This window comes from Lissotriton helveticus, chromosome 6 (genome assembly GCF_964261635.1).
Source record: "Lissotriton helveticus chromosome 6, aLisHel1.1, whole genome shotgun sequence".
NCBI lineage: Eukaryota > Metazoa > Chordata > Amphibia > Caudata > Salamandridae > Lissotriton > Lissotriton helveticus.
This window is the reverse complement of record NC_136067.1, coordinates 1,580,821,995-1,580,846,608: the sequence shown is the minus strand read 5'-3', so window position 1 is coordinate 1,580,846,608 and position 24,614 is coordinate 1,580,821,995. Positions and strand designations below refer to the sequence as shown.

General features: G+C 46.9%; 1 long non-coding RNA gene across 1 annotated transcript in view; it reads right to left on the bottom strand.

Moving 5' to 3' along the window:
* Positions 1-24,614, bottom strand: part of LOC144761829 (uncharacterized) — a 472,065-nt gene that overhangs the window by 297,112 nt on the left and 150,339 nt on the right. The window lies entirely within an intron of this gene.

The window sequence follows — 24,614 nt, the reverse complement described above, 5'->3', positions numbered from 1 at the left end:
GCGACTGTTAGACCTGGCATCATTGGCATGAGTCTCTCCTCCATTTTTTCTGTTTGCCTCCTCTGTTTACGATGTTTTTGCTGGTATATGCTTTGGGCACTGTGCCACTGCTGATCAGTGCCACAGTGCAAGTGCTCCCTATGTGAAATTGCTGTATTAATTGACTTCCATGTTTGGCTTATTTGGTTTACTATCAGTCCCTAGTAGAGTGCACCAGGGGTGCCAGGGCTTGTAAATACAAATGCTGCTAGTGGGCTTGCAGCACATGTTGTGCCACCCACAAGAGCGGCCTAGTAAAAGTATGTCTGAAGGTCTGCCATTGCCAGACCACGTGCAGTCTGACTGTCACGAGGACTGCGCAAGTACACCTACTTGCCAGTCCCTAAACCCTCCCTTAACTTCATGTTAGTCACCCCTATGGTAGGCCCACGGGCAGGGTGCATTGTAAGCATAAGGTAGGACAAGCCTGACAAAGTTGGCATGTCCTAATAGTGAATTACATCCATAGTCGTTTTTCACTATTGTAAGGTAGCCTGCTCTCCATCAGTTAGAATGGGCTGCCAGGATTATTAATGCTATAATCCTAGCGGGCTCGGGGAGCATGGTGCAATGTCGAGTTTGGTATCCCTGAACTCAGGGTTTAATAACGCATCCGTTTGTGTGGATGGTTTTTGGACTCTGTGTTTGAAAATAGCCCTTTTAGAAAGTAGCTATTTTCTTGTCTAACTGTCTACCGGTCTCTGCTGGTTCTGGTGTGTGTGTGACAGGAGCTGGGTGGCTCCAGAGAGTCTGAATGAGTCAGTGTGGGATGAGTGGGGCATTTGCATTGGGAGTAGGGGAAGAGTAGCTCTTGATAGCCTGCCCTGCCTGATACAATGTTGGCTCCGCCCCCCTGCCAGGCGACTGATGACTCTGTGCTTGCCTGGGACTTTCCTGGCCCGCCTCCTGCCGGGCAGCTGATGGCCCTGCCCCTGCCAGTAACAATGCTGGCTCCGCTCCTGCTGAGCGGCTGAGGACTCTGCCCTGCCCAGTGAATAGGCCAGGTGCTCTGGCCTGGCAACACCCACAACAAACCCAGGATGGGGGGAATTTCCCCTGCATGGACAAAGGGATCAAAGCCAAAAAGGGGTATAAGAGAAGGACCCCTGAACCAAGAATTCAGATCACTTCTGACAAGGAAACCTGAACCAAGGACAAGAAGCCTGCTGATCTAAGGACTGCCTACCCCTTCTGCCAGAGTGCTGTTTGTTGGGGGAATCCTGCATTGCTTCTTTATTTTTGCCAAGGAACCAGGAGAGAGGAACTTTGTGTGTACTCTCACTCTTTGCTGAGAAAATCTCCAAGGGCTGGAAGAGTGCCAGTCTCCTGTTGAGGTCACAGGGCTAAAGGACTTCATCTGCTTAAAGTGCTATTTGCTGGAGTTTGTGAATCCAGCACCTCTGAAAGAATCCAGCAATCTCGACGCCGACGGACGCCGCCGAATCCAGCTCGACATCGTGAGTAACGGCTCCAGTGTCCCGCTTCCTCGACGCCGGCCGCCGGGCCCGATCGACGCCAGCAGCAACGCCAGTGAGTAGTGAGTTCGGCTCCAGCTCCAGGTGACCCCGTGTCTGCACCGCCGCTGATCGCATCGACTTCGAGCCCTCTCGACGCCGTGAGCGCTGCTCACTCTTGCAACATCGACATCGACGACGCCGTATCCTGCTTCATCCCGTGAGCGCTGCTCCCGCCTGACTTCGGTCGACGCCGCTGCAGATCGCCCCGACTCCGAGGCCCGATCGACGCCGAAGACGCGACGCCGGACATCTCGACGCCGCTGATCATCGAGTGCTTCACTTTTCCAAGGTACTGTGTTGTTGGGGTCTGTGCGACTCCGGGCTCGACGTAGCGCTCCTCGCGGTCGACGCCGAACCTTTGGATTAACTTTGCCTCGACGTCGTGTGACTCCCGTGTGGGTTACATTGTTGCCAAGAACTTTGATTTAGAGAAGAAGAGTTGCTTTTGATACTAAAGACTTTTGTGCTAAGAAGAAACCGTGCTTGAACTATTATTTTTCCTTCCAACAGTATTTATTAAGATTGTGGTATATTTTTGTCGTTATTTGGTCTTGTGCTAAGCCTTATATAAAAATACTTATTTTTATAATACTACTGTGTCGTGTCCATTTGTAGTGTATTCACTTTATTACTGTATGTGGTCATAAATGCTTAACGCACTGCCTCTGAGATAAGCCTGTCTGCTTTGCCAAGCTACCAAGGGGGTGAGCAGGGGTTATCTAAGTGTGTGATCTCCTTGCCCTGACTAGAAAAGGTGTGTCCCTATTTGTCAGAAGTGTATACCTCTGCCAACTAGAGACAGCCGCTTCTAACAGCGACCATACGCATAAAGAATAAAGCAACTGGCAGGGCAACTAGCCAGTCTACACCTTTCTCTTTACATGTCTTAGCAATACGGATTTTCAGGGTCTGATTATGTCTCTCTACGAGACCGGCTGCTTCAGGATGGCGCACACAATGGAACTTCCACTGGTACCCTAACAAGAGGGAAACATGCTTCATGAGTTCAGATGAGAATGGCTGGCCGTTATCAGAATACACGACCCTAGGGAGTCCATAACGGGGGAAGAATTCACGAACCAACTGCTTGGCAGTGGTCGCTGCTGTGTAATCTGGAACTGGATATGCTTCTGTCCACCTGGACAAAGCGCATACAACTACAAGGACATATTTGAAACCTCGACATCGCTCCATCTGAATATAATCCATCTGGAGGACTTCAAAAGGGTGGTCAGGGGGCTGGAATCCACCTTGTTCCACCGGGACACTTTTACCTGGATTGAACTGGCAACATATCATACAAGTACGGACTTTCTGCTTGGCTGCAGCTCGTAAGTGCTTGTTAAACCAAAGGTTCTGGATACTGTCTAACATAGCTTTTTCTCCTAGGTGTGCTGGACTATGTGCGGTATTGATAATGACTTGAACCATAGAGTCGGGGAGAAACCATGTGGCTTTTCCCTTCGTCACCCATCCCTGATCTGTCTGGACCCCTCCTTGTTCGGACCATTTCTTGATTTCATCGGGAGTAGCATGTAACTGTATGTCTATGACATCTTGTGTAGGGTCCTTAACTGTCATACAAGTAGTCTGTTCTGGAGTGGATGTCTGTGTCTTGTTAACTGGAATGTCTGGTGTCTGAGCTGTAAGCTTGGCTGTTCGATCTGCTAGATCATTACCTTGGGAAATAATATCAGTAACTTTCGTGTGTGCTTTGCACTTCATGATAGCGATAGCTGTCGGTAAATGTATTGCATCTAACAGAGCTTGAATGAGGAGACCATGCTGAATCTTGGTTCCATGAGAAGTCATGAAACCTCTCTCCTGCCAGAGCACTCCGAAGTCGTGTACAACTCCGAATGCGTAACGTGAATCTGTATATATGTTTACTTTCAGGTTCTTGGCACGTATGCAGGCTTGGGTCAGAGCAACTAGCTCTGCTGCTTGAGCAGACAGGGTGTCAATACGGTGTGTTTCAATAACTTCAGTGTCAGTAGTCACTGCATACGCGGCTACTAGTTCTCCTGTACTAGTTCTCATACATGAACCATCCACATAAAGTGTCAGGTCGGGATCAGGTAAGGCAATGTCTGTCAGATCTTGTCTTGGCTTAGTCATAGTGTTAATGACTTTCACACAGTCATGTGTGGCAGGATTTGAAGTAACTGACGGTAACAGAGTAGCCGGATTTAAAACGTTGCAGCGTCTGATTTCTATGTGTGGCTGGAACAGTGTCAGTTCATAACCTGTTAAACGTGCAATGGTCAAGTGCTGAGTCTGTGTTCGGTTTAAAAGAACTTCCACGGAGTGTGGAACTTGTACTGTCAGGGAGTGTCCCAATACTATGGAATCACTTTGTCTGATTGCTAGAGCTGTGGCTGCAACTGACTTGAGGCACGCAGGCAAAGCCTGGGCTACTGGATCTAATGTGCTCGAAAAATAAGCACAAGGCTTGTACTGTCCGGCTTGATCTTGTGTAAGAACAGATAATGCTGTACCATCACGTTCTGTGACAAAAAGTGTAAAAGGCTTACTGTAGTTCGGTGTTGCTAGAACAGGTGCTTGGCATAAAGCTTTCTTTAATTCATTAAAACTAAGTGTATGTTCAGATGTCCAAGGGAGAACAGTCGATACGGCTGCCTCCTGTGTCGTTAACTGTATCAGTGGCTTAGCTAGAAATGCATACTGAGGAATCCATTGTCTGCAGTAAGAAGTAAGGCCGATAAAAGCACGTACCTCCTTCTGTGTCTTGGGCTGTGGAAGACTCGCTATCAACTGGATACGGTCTGGTGTCAACTGCCTACCCCACTTGGACAGTAAGTGGCCTAAGTAGATCACTTGCTGGACACAGAACTGGAGCTTCGAAGGGGACACCTTGTGCCCCATCTCGGCTAGGAAATACAGAACTGTAAGTGACGCTCGCTCGCAATCATGTTCAGAACGGGCTGTGATCAGTAGATCATCGACATACTGGAGCAGGGCAGTGTCAGTTGGCATGTGAATATTGTCTAGTTGTCTTTTAAGTGCTTGACTGTAAATGCTAGGACTTTCTGTGAAACCTTGAGGAGCTCGTGTGAATTTATAGCTCCTTCCATTTAAACAAAAACCGAAAAGGTACTGGCTGTCTGGATGAATTGGAACACTGAAAAATGCATTCTTGAGGTCTATTACGGTAAAAAATGTAGCTTCAGAATCAATAGCTGTCAATAGGGATGAAATATCTGGGACTACTGGATACTGGGGTATGATACATGTATTAAGTTCTCGAAGGTCAATCACTAATCGATATACTGGAGGTGCATTTGGATCAGTACGTTTCATGACTGGAATGATAGGAGAATTACATACATTGGAGTCAGTTTCTACAACTACTCCTTGAGCAATGAGCTCGTCAATAATTTTGGATAAGGCTGCTACAGCCTCAAGTGGCAATCTGTACTGTCTGATTCGTGGCAGGACTATACCTTGCTTGAGAGTCACACGATGGGGTGTGATTTGCATAAAACCTACATCAGTTGGACCTTGCGCCCATAAATGCTGCGGAACATTTGACAATCTTGGATCAAAATCTCGTAATACATAGTGACCTTTAAAATCTCTTAAAAACATACGTATTCCTTCTGGGGAACAGCAAATAACTGCACCTAATTCTTTCAATGTTTTAATACCTAACAAATTTTCTGGACATGATTTCGTAAGTAACAAATCAGTAGTTCGGGACAATGGACCAACTTCTAGAGTAACTGGCTTTGATATCTCGTTTACAATAGGCTTTCCTGAAAATCCAAGGGAAACATTTCTAGAGCCTGAGAGCGGAGCCCCTGGAACCTCGTCATGACTGATAGTAGTCCTACTTGCTCCTCTATCAATCACAAACTTTCTGTCTTTCCCTAATACTTGACTATGTACATAGGGACCCTCTTGATCTACAGGTATCTCGATGTGAGGCAAGCCTACCTCCCTCTCTAGGCTGTTTCATGAATACGGCTGATACTCTGGGTACTCTGTCTGGGCATACTGGTACATCTGCTGTGTAACATGCTGTGTTGCAGCGATAGGCAGCGGTGCTGGAACTGTCTGTTGTGCATTCTGTGGTGGCTGAGAAGTCTGTGAAACTTGTTCTTGTCTCGGCGGACGTGGTCTTTCTTTAGTCTTACCAGTAGCTATGTTGTGTTTCAGAACTGCACACTCGTTTATAAAATGACCTGGCTGTTTACAATAATTGCATGTCCCTTTAACGGGAGCTGCAGGATGACTTGCTTGATTCGGACCCCTTTTCTGACTGTCTTGTGGAACAGATTGTGCAACTAGTACTTTCATTTTCGTGTCTTTCATACGTCTCCTTTCGTGTTCTTGCTCTTCCCTGATTCTATTCTGGTGATACTGGAGCATCTGAAGCATCTGTGATGGGGTACTAGCTTGCCAAGTACTTTCGACTTTCAAAACTCGATTTTTAACTTGTGGACTTGAATTCTCGACTAGTTTAGTAACAAAAAGATGAGGGTATGACTCGCTACCTGTCTTCAAACCACTGTTGATAATGAAACATTTCTCGAATCTAGAATAAAAATCACTAGTATCTTCATCCTGTTTCTGTTTACATGCTGAAATTGCATCCCAATCTTCCTTTTTCGTGGCTAATAACCTAGGCAAAACCTGAATCAATAACTCTGGCAATTCTTTACATTTGTCTCGAAGACCGGTACCTGGTACTCGTATTTTATCTTCAGCTTCTAGAGCTGTCCAATCAATCTTTTTCTCTCCCACCTCCCACCTCCCATTCCTTTTCCTTAAGTTTTTCGTATACCCCTGCGGGCAACAGGACCTTTAACATTTTAATGATATCTGGATACGTGTATTCTCCCATACGGAGCATGTCTTTTAATTCTCGATGGAACCCTGCTGGATCTTTGTCGTGACAGGGAATTAATTTCTTCATCTCTAAGAGTTCCATCTTTGTGACGGGGGTGTAAACAAATACTCGTTGCATTTCACCATCCGGTGTCCTAACTGGATGTACTTCTCGTAACGGATGCTGTCTATCTATGTAAAACGGTTTACTTTCTGGAGGTGAGACGTGAACAAAATGCGGGTTCAAAAACGTTCTATATTTGTGGCGCTGTTCTAGAATGACACTAATTAAATCGGTACCTAAACCCTTCCATTTATACTGGAGTAACTCGTTCAGGACATCATGTAATGGACCTGGATCAGAATGTTGTCCCTCATACAATGTAATGAGGTGCTGGATCATATACATACCCACCAGTCGTTGCTCGGCTGGGGGCAGTTTCAGAAACATTTGTGCCACTATTTCGTCTGGAAAAGTGGTAGAATCAGTAATCCATCGGACTGCTGATCGGGCTAGTTCTTGTTCATGCATGGTACTAAGTTCACTATAACCGATTCGTGATTTCAGAATGTGATCGGTAGCTTGAAATACTTGTTCTAGAGAACCTTGTTCTGGTGCTGGATGATGAAAGACTTTCTTGTGTTCTAGGCGTAAATGTCGGTCTGGAAATCTAGATTTACCTACATACGCTATTCTGGCGGTATTCTCGTCTTCTACTTCTTCAGTATCAGATTCGTTTTCTTTCTCGCTTACTTGTGCTGTTTTACGATTTTCGTGTAACCTTATTATTTCCTTACGTATTTTCTTGTACATACTCTCTATACTACTGAGTGTCTTGTGTCTACCCTCGGCTATATTATCACTCCACCTTGTCAGGACTTTCATTTCGGTCGGATCCTTAGTCGGATAATCTTGTTCCCTTATTAAACAATTGATTAGAAACTTTAATAGCATGAGCTGGGTCTCAGCTTTCCTTAAAGACATGATTTCGCCAATACTTTCTGGATCTTCTCCTGTACGGATGAATCGATACATTCTGTCTAGATCTTCTTTCATGTTCGGTAGGGTGTCCAAATACTCGGTCACCCGTCTTACACGCAATGAATATAAAACCATATTATCATCGCCTGGAACTGGATCATAACAGCATTCGGTAAGAGCTCGCCTGATTTCTGCAACAGACTGATGTTTGGGCGTACGCTGTAACGCACGTTCATGTAACTCGACTAACGTTATACGCTTGTTTGGCGGCGGGGTGCCAGGAGGACCTCCTCCCGCGGCCCCTAAACTGGAATCGTCGACTGATACTCTTCGTGCTGGCAGAGTGACTGATGTAACGGGAACTTGTATTACGGGCTGAACCGGGGGTACCGTAACAGGTACTGTAGCAGGTGCCCCGGTGGCTGGAGGAACAGGGATTACATTATTTACAGGAGCTGGCGGAGCAGGATTCGCATATTCTGGGACTGTGTCGTCCAAATAGGACGAGAGAAAAATATCAGCTGCGGTCGGTTTGTGACGTAGCTTAATCGGAACTAATGGCGGCGGAAAATTACATGGTGCTTCCGGGTTTGCTTTTGGCAAGACCTCAGCAAGAAGAGGATACATACCCTTAATGAGGGCATTTCTCTGTCTGTCTGACTGTTCGGCTTTAACTCGTTCACCTACTTCGATTAATTCCCTTTCTTGGGCTCTTTCTGAGGATTCTCTACTTAATTCTGACTTTCTGATTTCTTTTTCGGTTCTTTTATGAGATTCTTTGCGCCATAACTCGATGGCATCTTTCTGGGACTGTCTGGCTTTCTTTTTCCATAATACTTCTTCTACTCGCATGATGCACTCGGCATCCCACGTACCTGATACGGGCCATCTATACTTTTCCTCTAACTGTTTGGTGTACTCCACCCATAAATCTAGATATAATATGGCACTTATGCCATGCTTTTGATACATAAAATGACCTGGACTGTCCCTAGGCGGGACAGGAACTGCTTCTTCGAGCAGACCTTTTCTAGTCTTTAACTGACGTAACTTTGAAAACAAAGGCATAACTAGGCTGGAGTCTGGACACAATACAATACACAATGAACACAATAATTACTTGGATACAAATCATTCATACCACGACATTGAAAACACATGGAACAACATTTAAAAATAACGGTTCGCACAGAATACTACCTGAAATACTGAAAACAGAATACATGAATTTTCTCGAGAACAGAACTGACTAGATGTACTACTAAAACAGTACGAAACTTACCGGTCCCCTAAAGAGACACGTCAGGACCCGCATCCACCTAAGTGGACACTTCGTGTTGGATCTGTGTACCCAAACCCACGGACCAGAGACAAATCAATTGACCCTGTCTAGATACTACCCCAGCAACGGTACTCACCGGGCAGCAAGAACGGAAGGACTCGGACTGGACTGGACTGCTACGATGACGGACGGACGAACTTCGGACTTCAGTTACAGGTGGGCCTCCGGATACCTCGGACCTTGGACTCTCGGCTTGGGCTCTGGTCGGGACTCGCCGCGTTCCTCCACCGCCTCGTCTGGACGCTGGACCGCAACCTCCGTCTCCTCCGTGGGCCTGAGGGATACTTGAAGCAGAAATATCTGCACATGCACGGTATGGTTCCGTCACGGCTGCAGAGGATCAGGGGGCCTGCGTGGCTTCTCCGGCGCGTGGGGAAAGGGCAAGTCCCTGTTCGGGCGCCATTATGTGGTAAATAAATAATTAATTACCGGTACTATTTTTGACCATAATCAATAAACGGTTAGCTCAATAAATAAGAGTCAAGATACGAGGTAGCTAGAGTTTGACAGGCTTTAATTAAGCATAAAGGACAAGAACAGGACAGCCTGTACGGGATCTGGGTAAGATGCGCATCTGGGGGCAGGATCTGGGGCAGGCGGTAACTTTTAATAACAGTACATTAGTATATATAGTTAAACAAAATACATGGCATTCAATACAGTAGGCGTAGCAGTAGGCGGAGCTTGTAACAGTCGCGAAAGATAAGGCATAACTGATGCAACAAGAAGGCGTGTACAGGGCGTATACATAGACATGTGATGCAAACGTAACAGAATATGTCATAAACGGGGCGGAAACATGGAGGGGGCTACCTGAGCAGCTGGGACCTCTAACCTAGTGGTGCGCGCAAACTGACAATGACGTGTTACCAGGGAGAACTGGGGGGCTATGACTTCTGCGCTAGAAGAGGAGACTAAAGTCTGGAGTGTCAGAGCGACACGTACCTAAAGCCTATCTAGTATCTAGTGTTTAGAGAACATGTTGATAGAATCCAAAAGTTAGCAGAGTAAAGGCTAACAGACATTAAGACTGGTGCATACATAATCCTATATGTAGTGCGTGTGCGTGGAATATTCTATGAATATTAATACAGTATTTCTCTTACATGGAGACATAAAGGCTAGACCATGACGGAAACTATTGATGCGATTCAGTAGCTTAGGAATGCAGAGAAGGAGGGCTGGACTGATAACTAGAAACATAACATACTCTTGGCAGACTAGGAGGCAGAGCCAGGCCGAGCCGGGCACTGCGAGGCATGAAAGTAAGCTAAGGGTCAGGGATACAGGTGGGGGCTGTATCGCTCCTCGGAGAGGGTTCAGGAAACAGGAGCTGAATCTGAGTCCGGGCCCTTTTGAGGCCTAGAAACGGGGACTTTTCAATGAATTAACGTGCACACTGTAAAACGTGGCAACGTAGCTTTACATAGGCCTAATATTCGTTGTATTCACGAAAACTGGAAACTGGCATACTGGAGATGGACACAACTGTAATTGCGTCTTTAATCGATCAGAAGGGAATACATGCATATCGATCATGCACATATGACATAACATGGGGAACACGTAGGCACATATAACATGGCAAAATTTACTTTTCCACAGATTATGTAAATACAGATTCTGTAAAAATACCGAATCTGTAAATACATGCCCCCTACATTGGAAAAGGGATTTACCGGTCGGTAACGGCCAAATTCGGCCGTTACCGACCGGTAAATGCCTACCTACATCGGGCCCCAAGTGCAGTGAGTGAGTCGAACCACTGCAAAGGGGACTTTGGGAGGCTCTCCCCCCAAGACAATTTAGGAAACAATAGTGCATTCTACAACACATTTATCATTATATATTGAATTGTATTAGCTTTTAAAGAATAGTAAATGATGACTTTACTATGCACCAGGATACGATAATCTTTGTTCGGGTTCTTCAATGATTCCCTTTTTATCACACTCCAACAGTGCCTCTCATCTCTCCATAGTCCCTCTGTCACATGTATTTCATTTGTTTTACAGCATCTCTCATACCATTGTAGGATGTCAGAGCACTTTACAACACACACACATATAGGGCAGATTTACAAGCCCCTTGCGCAACCGGTGCGTCACAAAAAGTGACGCTGCGGCAGCGCATTTTAGTGCCCCATATTTATAAGGACAGGAAAAGCCACCCTGCGTGACTTTTCCTGTTCTTATAAATATGGCCCCTTTGCACACAGCACTTTGATTGAAAGGTGCGTTTCATGGGTTTTGCTGTGAGTGTTCCCAAGCAAAACCCATGAAACCAGACACATTTCCAGATTTACGAGAAATCATGAATCTGGAAATGCGTCCGAATGCTACACCTCCCAAGGGAGGCATAGGGAGGTGCAACAAGAAGAAATGTATTCATTTCTCCTCGTTGTTTAGGAAGATGAAATCCCCTCTAGTGATTGTTTGTGTGCAGAAAGGGAATCCTACCTGAACATAAACAATCTCCCCACAATGCAGGCATCCTTGCACCATGGTACAAGGGTGCCTATGCCGGCGCATGGCAGCAGTTTGTGCACCAGCGCAGGGAGAGCACTGAGATGCAACATACTATGGTAAATATGTTGCATCCCTGTGCTTTGAAAGTGACTAAGGGCCAGATGTAGGTAATTTCCATTTACCGATTCATAAATACCGACTCATACCGAATCGGTATTCCTGAATCGGTAAATGGTATGTAGGTAAAAAATCGGTAAAAGTTACCGAATCGGTATGACTCGGTAACCAAATTCGGTAATTACCGAATCGGAATAATCCGATTCGGCTTTTTCCGAATCGGTGAAACCCAAGCATCCCTATGGGCCACATGGCCCATAGGAATGAATGGGATTCACCGAATCGGAAAAAGCCGTTTCGGAATTTACCAAATCGGAATTCACAGATTCTGTAATTACTGAATCGGGAGTTTGAAACACGCCATGTGAGCCTGCCAACCAATCAGGGACAGCCTACACACCCCACAACCAAGGCCCTGTGAATCCAACCAATGAGAGTGAAGCACCCCACCCCAGTACCTGGGAGCGGCCACACCCATGCAGGTGGAAACCAACAGAACAAACAATTCTTCAGAGGAGAGAGGAGCAGAGCATCCACAGGCAAGCAGAGTGAAAGAATGGAGGCACAGGAAGGCCAAAAGGATGGTGGGGAGAGGAAAAGGAAAATAAAGTTCAGCCCAGAGGAACTACAGGTGGCTGTGGATGAAATAGTAAGCCACTACAGCCAAATATTTGGGAGACAGTCTCTGCATGTTGCAGAGACTGTGAAGAGGAACATTTGGATAGCCATTCAGGCCAAAGTCAATGCCATTGGTGTCACCCACCGGGAGATTGAGGACATCAGAAAGAGGTGGTATGACCTGCGCATCGTGACGAAGAAAAAAATAGCTGCACAGAAAAAGGATGCGGGTTTGACTGGAGGTGGCAGGAGCAAAGCACCAAAACTGACACCAATAGAGGAGCAAGTGGAAACCACCATGGAGCGAGAGTGCATCCATGGGATAGGAGACCTGGATAGCACAGCGAAAGCAGCCAAGAAACAAGGTAAGAGGCATGTTCCCACATCCACCCCCAGCAACCCAACCCTGTACCCCACTGTGTACACACATCACACTGCAGAAGAGCTCAGATTTTGTGGCAGCAATGCATCATGGTAGACGTAGTCATGTATACATAGATGCAAAGTACACCACACATGACTCAGCAAGGCATGCCACACACATCACCAAACAAGCAATGTGGACTGTGCAAAGGTGTGCAGACTATTTAATTAAGAACCACACACAGACAAACAACAACATTGACCCTATGTCAATTTGAATCCACAGGAGAGTCGTCATGCAGTTCAGCACCGCCGAGGGAGGAGAGGGCAGCACCAACCACCAGAGAAAGAAAAGAGGAAAAGTTGTCACAGCGCAGGAGAAGGAGGGAACGATCCCACCCATGAGTCATCATCTCCAGACCCACCCACTACACCTGTCCCAATGTCCCCTCTGTTGTTTGGAACGCCTGACCTCACAAACACACCCAGTGCAATGTCCAGAGGGTCCATGCCGGGAGGGGAAAGTAGCCATGCGCAGCCCCCACAGAGGATCCTGCAGACCTCTGAATCAGAGAATGAGGAAGATGTCCCCCAAAAGAGTGCACCAGTGGCTGACAGGCCAAGACCAACTATTGCAGTAATGATTCAGAAAAGGGGGTGGTGATGAACAGAGTGCCTGAATTAAGCAGACCACTCTTACCCAGTCCAAAGATCAGGGCTTGATCCATCACTGTTTTTTAGCTCACTGCACCATCCCAGCTCAGAACTTGGCTCTATGCAAATTAGTCTGTTCCTGTCCCAGTGCATGATGGGAACAGGGCAAACCAAACTACCAAGCCAATTCTTGTACTGGGAAGGAAACAAGCTTCCGGGGACCGGTTTCTGCCATTTCAGGCGTCGTCGGCCCGGCTTGCTTGAATCCTGATGGTGCAATGAGCAAGGGACTCACATCTGAGTATACCCTTCCACGCTTATGGTGGACAAAATGATTCAGAAAAGGGGGTGGTGATGAACAGAGTGCCTGAATTAAGCAGACCACTCTTACCCAGTCCAAAGATCAGGGCTTGATCCATCACCGTTTTTTAGCTCACTGCACCATCCCAGCTCAGAACTTGGCTCTATGCAAATTAGTCTGTTCCTGTCCCAGTGCATGATGGGAACAGGGCAAACCAAACTACCAAGCCAATTCTCGTACTGGGAAGGAAACAAGCTTCCGGGGACCGGTTTCTGCCATTTCAGGCGTCGTCGGCCCGGCTTGCTTGAATCCTGATGGTGCAATGAGCAAGGGACTCACATCTGAGTATACCCTTCCACGCTTATGGTGGACAAAACGATTCAGAAAAGGGGGTGGTGATGAACAGAGTGCCTGAATTAAGCAGACCACTCTTACCCAGTCCAAAGATCAGGGCTTGATCCATCACCGTTTTTTAGCTCACTGCACCATCCCAGCTCAGAACTTGGCTCTATGCAAATTAGTCTGTTCCTGTCCCAGTGCATGATGGGAACAGGGCAAACCAAACTACCAAGCCAATTCTTGTACTTGTACTGGGCCAGGGACAGACTAATTTGCATATAGCCAGGTTCTGAGCTGGGATGGGGCAGTGAGATAAATAACGGTGATGGATCAAGCCCTGATCTTTGGACTGGGTAAGAGTGGTCTGCTTAATTCAGACACTCTGTTCATCACCACCCCCTTTTCTGTATCGTTTTTGGCCACTATAGGTGTGGCAGGGTATACTCAGACATGAGTCCCTTTCTCACTGCTCCATCAGGATTCAAGCAAGCCGGGCCGAAGAGGCTGAAATGCCAGAAACCGGTCCCTGGTAGCTTGTCTCCTTTCTGGTGAAGAATTGGCTTTGTAGTTTGGTCTGCCCTGTTCCCATGATGCACTGGGCCAGGGACAGACTAATTTGCATATAGCCAGGTTCTGAGCTGGGATGGGGCAGTGAGATAAATAACGGTGATGGATCAAGCCCTGATCTTTGGACTGGGTAAGAGTGGTCTGCTTAATTCAGACACTCTGTTCATCACCACCCCCTTTTCTGTATCGTTTTTGGCCACTATAGGTGTGGCAGGGTATACTCAGACATGAGTCCCTTTCTCACTGCTCCATCAGGATTCAAGCAAGCCGGGCCGAAGAGGCTGAAATGCCAGAAACCGGTCCCCGGTAGCTTGTCTCCTTTCTGGTGAAGAATTGGCTTTGTAGTTTGGTCTGCCCTGTTCCCATGATGCACTGGGCCAGGGACAGACTAATTTGCATATAGCCAGGTTCTGAGCTGGGATGGGGCAGTGAGATAAATAACGGTGATGGATCAAGCCCTGATCTTTGGACTGGGTAAGAGTGGTCTGCTTAATTCAGACACTCTGTTCATCACCACCCCCTTTTCTGTATCGTTTTTGGCCACTATAGGTGTGGCAGGGTATACTCAGACATGAGTCCCTTTCTCACTGCTCCATCAGGATTCAAGCAAGCCGGGCCGAAGAGGCTGAAATGCCAGAAACCGGTCCCCGGTAGCTTGTCTCCTTTCTGGTGAAGAATTGGCTTTGTAGTTTGGTTTGCCCTGTTCCCATGATGCACTGGGCCAGGGACAGACTAATTTGCATATAGCCAGGTTCTGAGCTGGGATGGGGCAGTGAGATAAATAACGGTGATGGATCAAGCCCTGATCTTTGGACTGGGTAAGAGTGGTCTGCTTAATTCAGACACTCTGTTCCTCACCACCCCCTTTTCTGTATCAACTATTGCAGTAGGCGCAGCGCGCACCAGTGTCCTTGGCAGGAGGGCACGTGAGGGTGGGGAGGGCCAGGAAGGGGCGAGCGTCTTCTGTGGCCTGGAGAGCACGATGGTGAAAGTACAACGCCAGCAGGCCAAATCACTGCAAGCCATGCATAGGCAGGTTCGCTGTATGAACACCAAAATGTCCAACATGGACAAGGGCATAAGCCAAATGGCATCTACCCTGGAGGTGATTGCACAAGGGATCACAGACATCTCGACATACATGGGAGTTCTCTCCGACAAGTTGGACAGGGATCCTCTCCAGCGTGCCAGGGAACGACAGTACATGCGCCAACAGACAAAGGCCGTGAGTAGGTTCGCAACCAATACAGCACTCCTCTGCAGGCGCTCCATTTCAATGCAGGAAGCAATAGAGCACTGCTGCACAGACTTAACACGGGGCATGGGTAGAGTGACCTCTGCGATGGAGCAGATGTTGAACTCCAACACAAGCAATGCTGGTGACACGGGTGTGGAGGAGACTGAGGGGTCAACCAGCAGGAGTGGCTCCAGTACACCTGTACCGGAGGTGCGCCGGAGCGGCAGGCACAGCCATGCGGAGTCAGGCACCAGCAGGGAAACTGAAGGACAGGCACCAATATCCCGCAATGTAGTGCGAGGACGCAAGCACTGACCTATGCGGGAGACAGACTCAACTGCACACAGTGACTGAAACTGAGATTGTGCAGCCAGTGACATTGACGTACATTTATGGATCCACTTCAGATGTGACTATGGTGAGGTAGTGCTGATTAAACTACTCATGTCATGAAGTATACCTGTGTATGTGTCATACTTTACCTAGAAATATCGTTGTGTTATTTCTGTCCGTCTCAATCTACCATCTAGTGCGGCTGGTCCTGTTGCCTGGGGCCCTGCATGTTCTTGGTCGTCATCTATGTCCTCATGATGTGTCAACTCCACCTCTGTGCCTTCCTTGGTAGCAAGATTGTGCAAAATGGCACAGGTGACTATTATTTTGCAACACAGAATGGGGGTGTACTGTCGCGCACCTCCACTTTTGTGGAGGCAACAGAACCTGCTCTTCAGGAGTCCAAAGGTTCTCTCCACTACGTTGCGGGTGGACCTGTGTGCCACATTGTATCGCCTTTCTGCTCTGTTGGTTGGGTTGAGGTACGGTGTCAGCACAAAGGAACGCAGGGCATATGCACTGTCACCTGGGAGAGAAGGAGAGGTACATGAGTTACATTCACATTTCACATTTAGATGAGATCCATTTCAGGGTGTGTACAACTTTTTTACCTAGCAGATATCCATCTCCAAAATCTCCATTCAGTAGCCGGGTGTATATTCCGCTGTTCTGGAATATGTAGGAGTCGTGCGTGCTGCCAGGGAATTTGGCAACTATGTCGGTGATGATGTTCCCTGCATTGCATATCACCTGCACGTTGATGGAGTGCGTCGACTTACGGTTTCTGTATATGTGTTCGGTGGCTGCAGGTGGGCATAGGGGAATGTGGGTGCCATCAATGCAGCCTATCACATGCGGGAAGTGTGCCAGTCCATAGAAGTCTGTTTTAGTTTTGGCAAGTTCCGCAGGTGTGTCAGGGAACTGTATGTAATGTCCCATTCTCTGAGTCATGACATCCAGGAATTTCCTGAAAAAACGGGACAGACAGCTCTGGGATACACCTCCTACTGCAGCTATCACACTCTGGTAGCTCCCAGAGGCAAGCAGGTGTATGCTACACAGCACCTGGACATGTGGAGGGATGGCGTGGGCACAGGGTGTTGGATGATCCAGGTATGGGTGGAGGTCCCTTATTAGGTCCATGATGGTAGTGGGGTGCAGCCTGTACCTCTGTAGTATCTCAGGCTCAGTCAATTGGAACAGAGTGATCCTCTGCCTGTACACCTGCTCCTCCCTTTGCCATACCCTCAGACCTGCAGCCTGTAGCCTTCGCCTCCTCGCAATCACATAGAGTGCCGCCATTTTGCCAACACTGTTGCATTTTGGGCCCTTTTTTATAGCATGCACATGGTTACCACCTGCTTTCAGTCCATGGTAAATGCCGACTCTTAAATACCGAATTTCTATGAATTCGGTATTTTTGGCCTTTCCTACATCTCGATGGCCATGTTTTCCGATTTCTTATTTACAGATTCGGTGAATAAGGACTCGGTAATTTTCGTATCGGTAAATTACGATTCGGTAATTATGTTCTCCGTAAATACCGAGTCGGTATTTCTCCGATTCATATTTACCGAATCGGTCTTTTTTTGTCACCTACATCTCGTTCTCGCTATACCGGTCGGTAACGGCCAATTTTACCGATTTCAGGCCGTTACCGACCGGTATTTGGCTACCTACATCTGGCCCCAAGTGCGGCGCAGCCAAATGGCTTGCAGCACTAACTGAGTCACTTTACTTGTAAATCTGCCCCATACAGACAATGAATCATACATGTAATTACATAAGGCATATGTGACTACTAGTTATGGGATTCACATGTCATTCATACTGGTAGGCATAACACAGTGTTTAGCATTGACTTTAACAATGAAACTTTATTTCCATTCAAATAAACCTTTTTAGCAGCATCAGGATAATGAAAGACTTGGAAGAAACTTAAGTTACTATCTTGCACCATGCAGTTTGCAAGCATCTTTTTGATGCCAGTTTATATGTCTCTGTGCTAGATCACAATTGTCTCTTATAAACTGCACAGTAACTAAAGAATCTCTGTGACAAAAGCAGTAACCCATTGACCTATGCAGATCAAACACAGTAAAAATTAAAATGCAGGCACACTTTCTTTGCAAGAGGCATATTAACCCTCTGTACTACATTAAATAAGTCAAGCTGCCACTGAACAAAACTCATCTCTCTCCAGCAGGAACATTAATGACTGGTGTTATCTTGACACTTTTATTGTTGCTCGAAAACTTCTAATTATACTTGGAACATTTGCAGTGCTTTTAAAACTGCTGCCTGAGGACCCCCTGGGAATGTCTCATGGACCCCTAGGGGTCCACGGACCACCCTTTGGGAAACACTGACCTACTGCTTCTCCAGAGCATATAAATTGCTAGTTAATGGGTTGGGGGAAAGGTAAGAATATGGTGAGAAAACCTCAGGAGGAATTGAGAGCTTGTCCTGCCATGTCTCTTGTTTGCCTACAGAGATATTCCCAAAAAGCTGCTGGATCAGTCAGTTTGCACTTCTGGCTTGCACCCAGTGCATGATCTACTCATCTTAGTCAGATAAGGATGGAAAGGAACCGGAGAATCAGCTCAGAAGGATGTGGTAGACTACGTGCTTCGGATGTGGATGGAGCAATTCATCAATCAGGCAATGAAAAACTTTAGGCAAGCCAAGAACTGATGAAAGATTGTTATGGACAGAAAGAACAACTAACTGGCTACCAGGAAGGTCTAGAGGTGTTGGCGTTGATATCCATTTGTCAAGCTTTGGAGGATCAGTTGTGTGGCTATACAAGGTAGTACAGACATTTTCACAGGGTAACTATTTGGTGGACACAGGTGCCACATTAAAAATCGTGGTGATGATAGAGGAGGTTGAAGGAGACAGTGAGACTGACCTACTGTATGGCGAGGAAAAGGATGATTCTGTGGATGGCATGCAACTTCTCTGAGGAGAAAAGAGAGTGTAGTGAGGTATTCTTGTGATTTTCCTATCTCTTTTTAAGAACCTTGGGTTGATCCCTGTCTGTGTACATGGCATAGACACATGAGATAGCTTATCAGTAACTAAAGAGCAAGGTTTGTAAGATGTCTGGCTGAGCACTGGAATGCGTCTATGCAGAGGTTGCCAATATGTTGGACTTGGGATCAAGTGTTTCCATAGTCTGGGGACCAGACTAATGTTATTGGTGCCAAGCATTGATCCACAGACTCGTACTTATGTGTGGACTGCTGAGCGCTCATTGAAGTGACCAATAAACACTTGATTCCCAGAGGTAATGAACTTGCTGGCCTGCTGGGTGCTGTTCGCTACTTGAGTATATTTGATCTGACCCGTGGCTAACAACAGATCACAATAGCACCTAGTGCAAACAAATAGATGTTTCCTTTTGCCAGAAGTATTGTATCACTTTTTAGGAATGCCTTTTGGGCATAAGAATGGCCCTTAACTCAACAATAGTTTCCTCCCTACCAGAAAGTGATGATTAAGAAGAGGAAAAGAAAGCCTATACCTACAACACATTTAGAGGTGGGAAGAGGAGAAACCTCTTTTTAAATACAACCCTCTCCCACACTAATAGTGCATGCTTCATCATTGGGTTCACCCTAGCTCATAAAAGTAAGGGTGGGCTCAACCATATTGCAGGGAACACATTGGAGAAGACTTGAATTTATTGGTTTTAGTTTTTTACATTCAATAAAAATCCCTACCTCACCCCAAGGTATCCCTTTATTAGTGGGGTGAGCAGGGAAGATTAAAAACTATGGAAAGGGGCAGTCATGGTCCTATGATGCTAAGGCAAAATCGCCAACATGTTTCTGCCCTATTCTTTTGGCCTATGAAGGACCTGGGCATTTGTCAGTATGGTACTAGAGAAGTGATCCCCAGAAACGTCACCCACTTACAAGTGTGAATGTGTGGGGCCAAAGAATTACTTCAGCATGCAAACAAAAAGAAGGAACTTGCTGTGTTTGAGGGATTTTTCTGTGAACAGAAAGTACAGATAAAACAATAGCATGATTAATTTCTCATTTCACTCAACGTCTTAATCACATCAAATCACAGAAAAAAGTCATCTACATTTTGTCGTATATTGTGTCAGCTAACAATTTTACCAGCAGGTTTGGTGATTCATAATTGCTTTGTTACATCTGAGCTCCAGACATTATCTCAACATAAATTAGAGGCTAATAAGCCGTGACATGCATAATTAGAGGATGCAAGTTAAAATCCACACATGGACGGCGTCAAACATACTTGAATGCATGCACACGTTTAACTCACCCCAGTTGTAAACAAGAAATACTTATCAGGGGGCGGTGGGGGTAGGCCCTGTAGTCACACTCTGGTTTGAAATTAAAGGTGATAGAGAGATTGAGCCTTAGAGGGAGATCGCCACCGCAGTTAGACTATACTGAAATGATAGAGTTTGCATTGGTGCCCAGATCCTTTCTTGTTTAAAAGCAAGGTTGTACTTACTGCTTCAAGGGTCCCAAACCTCAGCAAACCTGTTTGTCCTGACTGCTCCCTAGGCTGGTAGTATGCTGCGTGAGTGGGGCTCATTTTAACAACCCAGCATTGGAATTCAAGCACAAGATTTCTGGACACGTGTTAGTATTGGGGTCTCTAGTTGGCACAGGTAGGTACTTGTGACAAATAGGGATCCTCTCCTCTAGTCAGGATAAGGGGATTACACTCCTAAAATAACACCTGCTCACCCCCTTGGTAGCTTGGCACGAGGCGTTGTAAGTTAAGCATTTGTGACCACATACAGTGACCCAGTGACAACACTACAAATGGACACCACACAAGGTTTTATATAAAAAATAAGTATATTTTATGTAGAGTTGCCACAAGACCAATAAACAAAAAGAATCCACAGTACTGTCAGATTTCAAGAGCTCTGGTTAAAAAGGCTTAGATCAAGGTTCTGTGCGAGTTGGTAGCCCTGTCTGGCCACAGCGTTATTGAAATAACACAGAGTCTAGCAAATCCAGTGGACCACGTCTTTACGGGCCCACTCAAATGTTGACAGACTTAGTCACAGTACCTTGTACTTGAGGCGGCCGGCAAGGATATGCGAGCCAGTACCTGTGTTGGTCACGGTGCAGAAAGGAAGCGTTGCAGGATGCGTTGTCCCTCGATGCGGTGCAGGCAGCGGCCCGTTGACAGAGTTGGTGGATCCAAGGCGTGTGTTGCAGGGCGAGACGGTGCTTTGATGCGGTGCTTGCAGCTTGCGGTGCGGCGACAGAGCTGGAGTTCTGGAGCTGGCGTCGATCATTCCGGACAGCGGTGCAAGTCGGGCGGTCCGTCGTGAAGTGTGCGATGCGGTGCCCAACTCCAGTGCGTTTACAGGACTCGAAGTCAGCAGCAGTGACCGTGTTGGTCAGACCAGTACGAGTCGGTGTAGCGAGGCGTTGCACGTCGCAGTGTCCACCAGTCGTGTCAGTGACGGCGTCAGGGCAGAGTCGGTGAGCTCAGAGCTTGCGTTGTTCGAGGCGGATGTTGCTTGATGCGGTGCCTACAGGGCACCGGGCCGGATGTGAGAGTTGGTCACAGCTCCCTGCTTCTGTGGCCACTGAAACAGCGTTTCCAGCAGCAATGCACAAAGGCTGGTGAAGTCCACTGGTCCTGGGACTTCGGTCAGGGGGCAAGCTTTCTTTCAAGCCCTTGGAGATCTTTGCACAAGTTGAAAGTAAAGTCCATAAAGTTCCTTCTCCACTCTTTGGCAGTCAGGCAACCACTGTAGGCCAATCTCCCAAGCAGCACTTCAGCTTGGAAATAGTCTCTTCTCAGTTTCTTCAGGTTCCTCTCCTCAGCAGAGGTTTCGCCTTGTAAGTCCAGAAGTGATCTAATTTCATGGGATCAGGTTCCCAATATTTATACCCCAAAATCCTTTGTTCTCTGAGGGGAGAGGGGCCTGAGCCCAGTCAAAACCAGTTCTGAAGCACTCTCTTTACCAGACTTCTCCTTTCCTTTAACAGCGCAGGGCAGGCTTATCAGACGCACCACAGGAGGTGGAGCAGCATTGTGGAAGGCAAGTACAGTCCTGGAGCACTTTGTTGACAGTCTTCCTTCTCTTCTTTCAGTGGGCAGGGCAGAGACATCAGCCGCACCACAGGAGGTGGAGCCAGCATTGTAGAGGGAAGGCCCAGCCCTATTCAGGTCCCAGGTGCAACTCCTCCCTCCCATATAGATGCAGATCTCCCTATTCACCACCGGGCTGCCCCAGCCTGTCTCTTGGAATCCCCCAGCCCTGTCACTCACAAAACGAGACGAAGGAATACACAACCTCGCAGAGGCAGGCTCAAATGGTTAGGCAAGCAAATACCTACTTTCTAAAAGTGGTATTTGCAAACACAGAATATAAAAATAAACTTCACTAAGATATGTATTTTATTATTCTGAGTCCAGGCATAGTAAATTTGAATTTCTACCATGTTCTCTGAGTCTGTTAGGATTATAAACATGTAATAATCTAGCAGCCCATTCTGGCCTATGGAGAACAGGTAGCCCTGCAATTGTGAAAAACGAAAATGGCTGTAATTCACTATTAGGACATGCCACACACGTCAGGGCTTGTCATACCTTATTCTTCCAATGCCCCCTGCCCGTGGGCCCACCATAGGGGTGACTAATATGAAGTCAAGGGAAGGTTTAGGGACCGGCAAGTGGGTGCACTTGCCCAGTCAGCATGACAGTACCAGACTGCACGCAGGCTCTGCAATGGCAGACCGTAGACACGTTTTACAAGGCCGCTTCTGTGGGTGGCACAACCAGTGCTGCAAGCCCACTAGCAGCATTTGGTATTACATGCCCTGGGCACACTCAGTGCACTGTGCTAGGGTCTGACAAGTAAACCAAACATCCAATCATGGAACCACTAATCAATTCATCAATTTACAGTAGGGAGTACTCACGCTGTGGCACTAAACAGCAGTGGCACAGTGCCCAAAGCATCTAACACCAGAGAAAAACACATGAGGCAACAGCAAAAATGGAAGGGAGACCCACGCCAAAGGTGCCAGGTCTAACACGTGTCCCCTCCAGCTGAAATGTGGGGAGAACTACCCTACCTCCTGGGATTTCTCATCGCTAAGGCGGAAAAATCTGGACAGACCATCAGCGTTGGCGTGTTCTGTACCAGGGTGGTGTTCCACCGTAAAGTCCATACCCTGTAGGGAAATGGACCACCTCAACAGCTTTGGATTCTCACCCCTCATCTGCATCAACCATCTGAGGGGCCTTGGTATTTCCTTTCCCAGAAGTGAGTACCAAACAGGTATGGTCTCAGCTTCTTCAGTGCCCCGACCACAGCAAATGCTGCACGCTCAATAGCACTCCGCCTCTGTTTCCGTGGAAGTAACCTCCTACTGATGAAGGCTACAGTTTGATCTAGGCCCTCTTCATTCATCTGTGACAAAACAGCCCCCACACCATGCTCTGAAGCGTTTGTTTGAACGATGAACTCTTTGGAGAAGTTAGGTGCCAGGTGCACATGGCAGCTTTCAGGGCCTCAAAAGATTTCTGACAGGTGTCAGTCCAAATCACTTTCTTGGGCTGCTTCCTGGAAGTCAGCTCTTTTAAGGGTACAACAATGTTGTTATACCCCTTGACAAACCTCCTGTAGTACCCTGTGAGTCCCAAAAAGGCCCTCACCTCTGTCTGGGTTTTGGGGGGTTTCCAAGCCAGGATGGTTTCAATCTTGGGTTGTAGGGGCGCCAACTGGCCGCTCCCAACTTGGTGTCCCAAGTACACCACAGAATCCTGCCCGATCTGGCACTTACTCGCCTTGATCGTGAGGCCTGCTGTAGTGACTGAGCTATCTTTATGGATAAACGGCTCGATTATGACACACTACCATCTAAGTATATTTTGCTCTAATATAGTGCTGTGTAGGCCTACATAATGTGAATTAGCTACAAAGTAGGGCTTGATGATGTCCTCTCTGTTTCTGACTGTATCTTGCTTAATGGCAGGGCTTATCTATTGGCTTTGGCATACTCTTATGCCATCTTGCATACTAATTTTGGCTCTTTGCGGGATTAGTGGCCTATGCTTAAGCAACTCCATTTTCTAAGCTGTCGCTATCTTCTGAGCCTTTCTAGGTGAGAAGTCTTGTTTTGCTTTTCACTTGTTTTCTGCACTTTGTATGCTGGTAGGAACCGGTTCTTATCAAAGGATTGTGCTCACTCTGCTCCGGAGTCATAACAGACGTCTAGCTAGCCAATGCTGTGGCCTTGGTGTGGAGTGGTACGGAATCTGATGGGAAAAAGGGGGCAAGGCTCGCTAGATGCTTCGACCAACGTTTCCACTTGTACTAAAGGGGGTTTTCGGGTCTCGACCACTGGTAGTTCATCACAGTACAGAACGTGTAGCTGTGGCGGTGGAGCAGAGAATCCTGATTCAGCTGGAGAAACAGACTCCCCTCTGGCGAAGTGGAAGCGGGATGTGTAGAAACTTGGTGAGGTGTTCCACTAACTCTTATATTCTGCTGTTCTTGTCTAACTATCGTCTCCTATTTTCAGGTTCCATACATTTATATACATATACGTTATATCTATACATATATTTCTTACTGATTGCGTTTAGCAATTGCTTAGGTGCTGATATGAAGAAGGTCTATCGTGACATTGTAGTGATTCCTTTCCTTTGTCATTTTATCATTATGTAATAAAAAAAAAACAGAGTATATCATTATTTGTCTGTATTCTTTGTGAAGGGGGAGCAGGCTTTATTTTGACCAAATGCTTATAGATGAATGGGTGAATTCCCTTTTAATATGCAGTTGACGTTTTGGAAGGTGGTCTGGCCCTTAACGGGAGTGAAATTAGAATTCTTCCACCCTGGGCCTTGTTGGGAGGAGTGCGC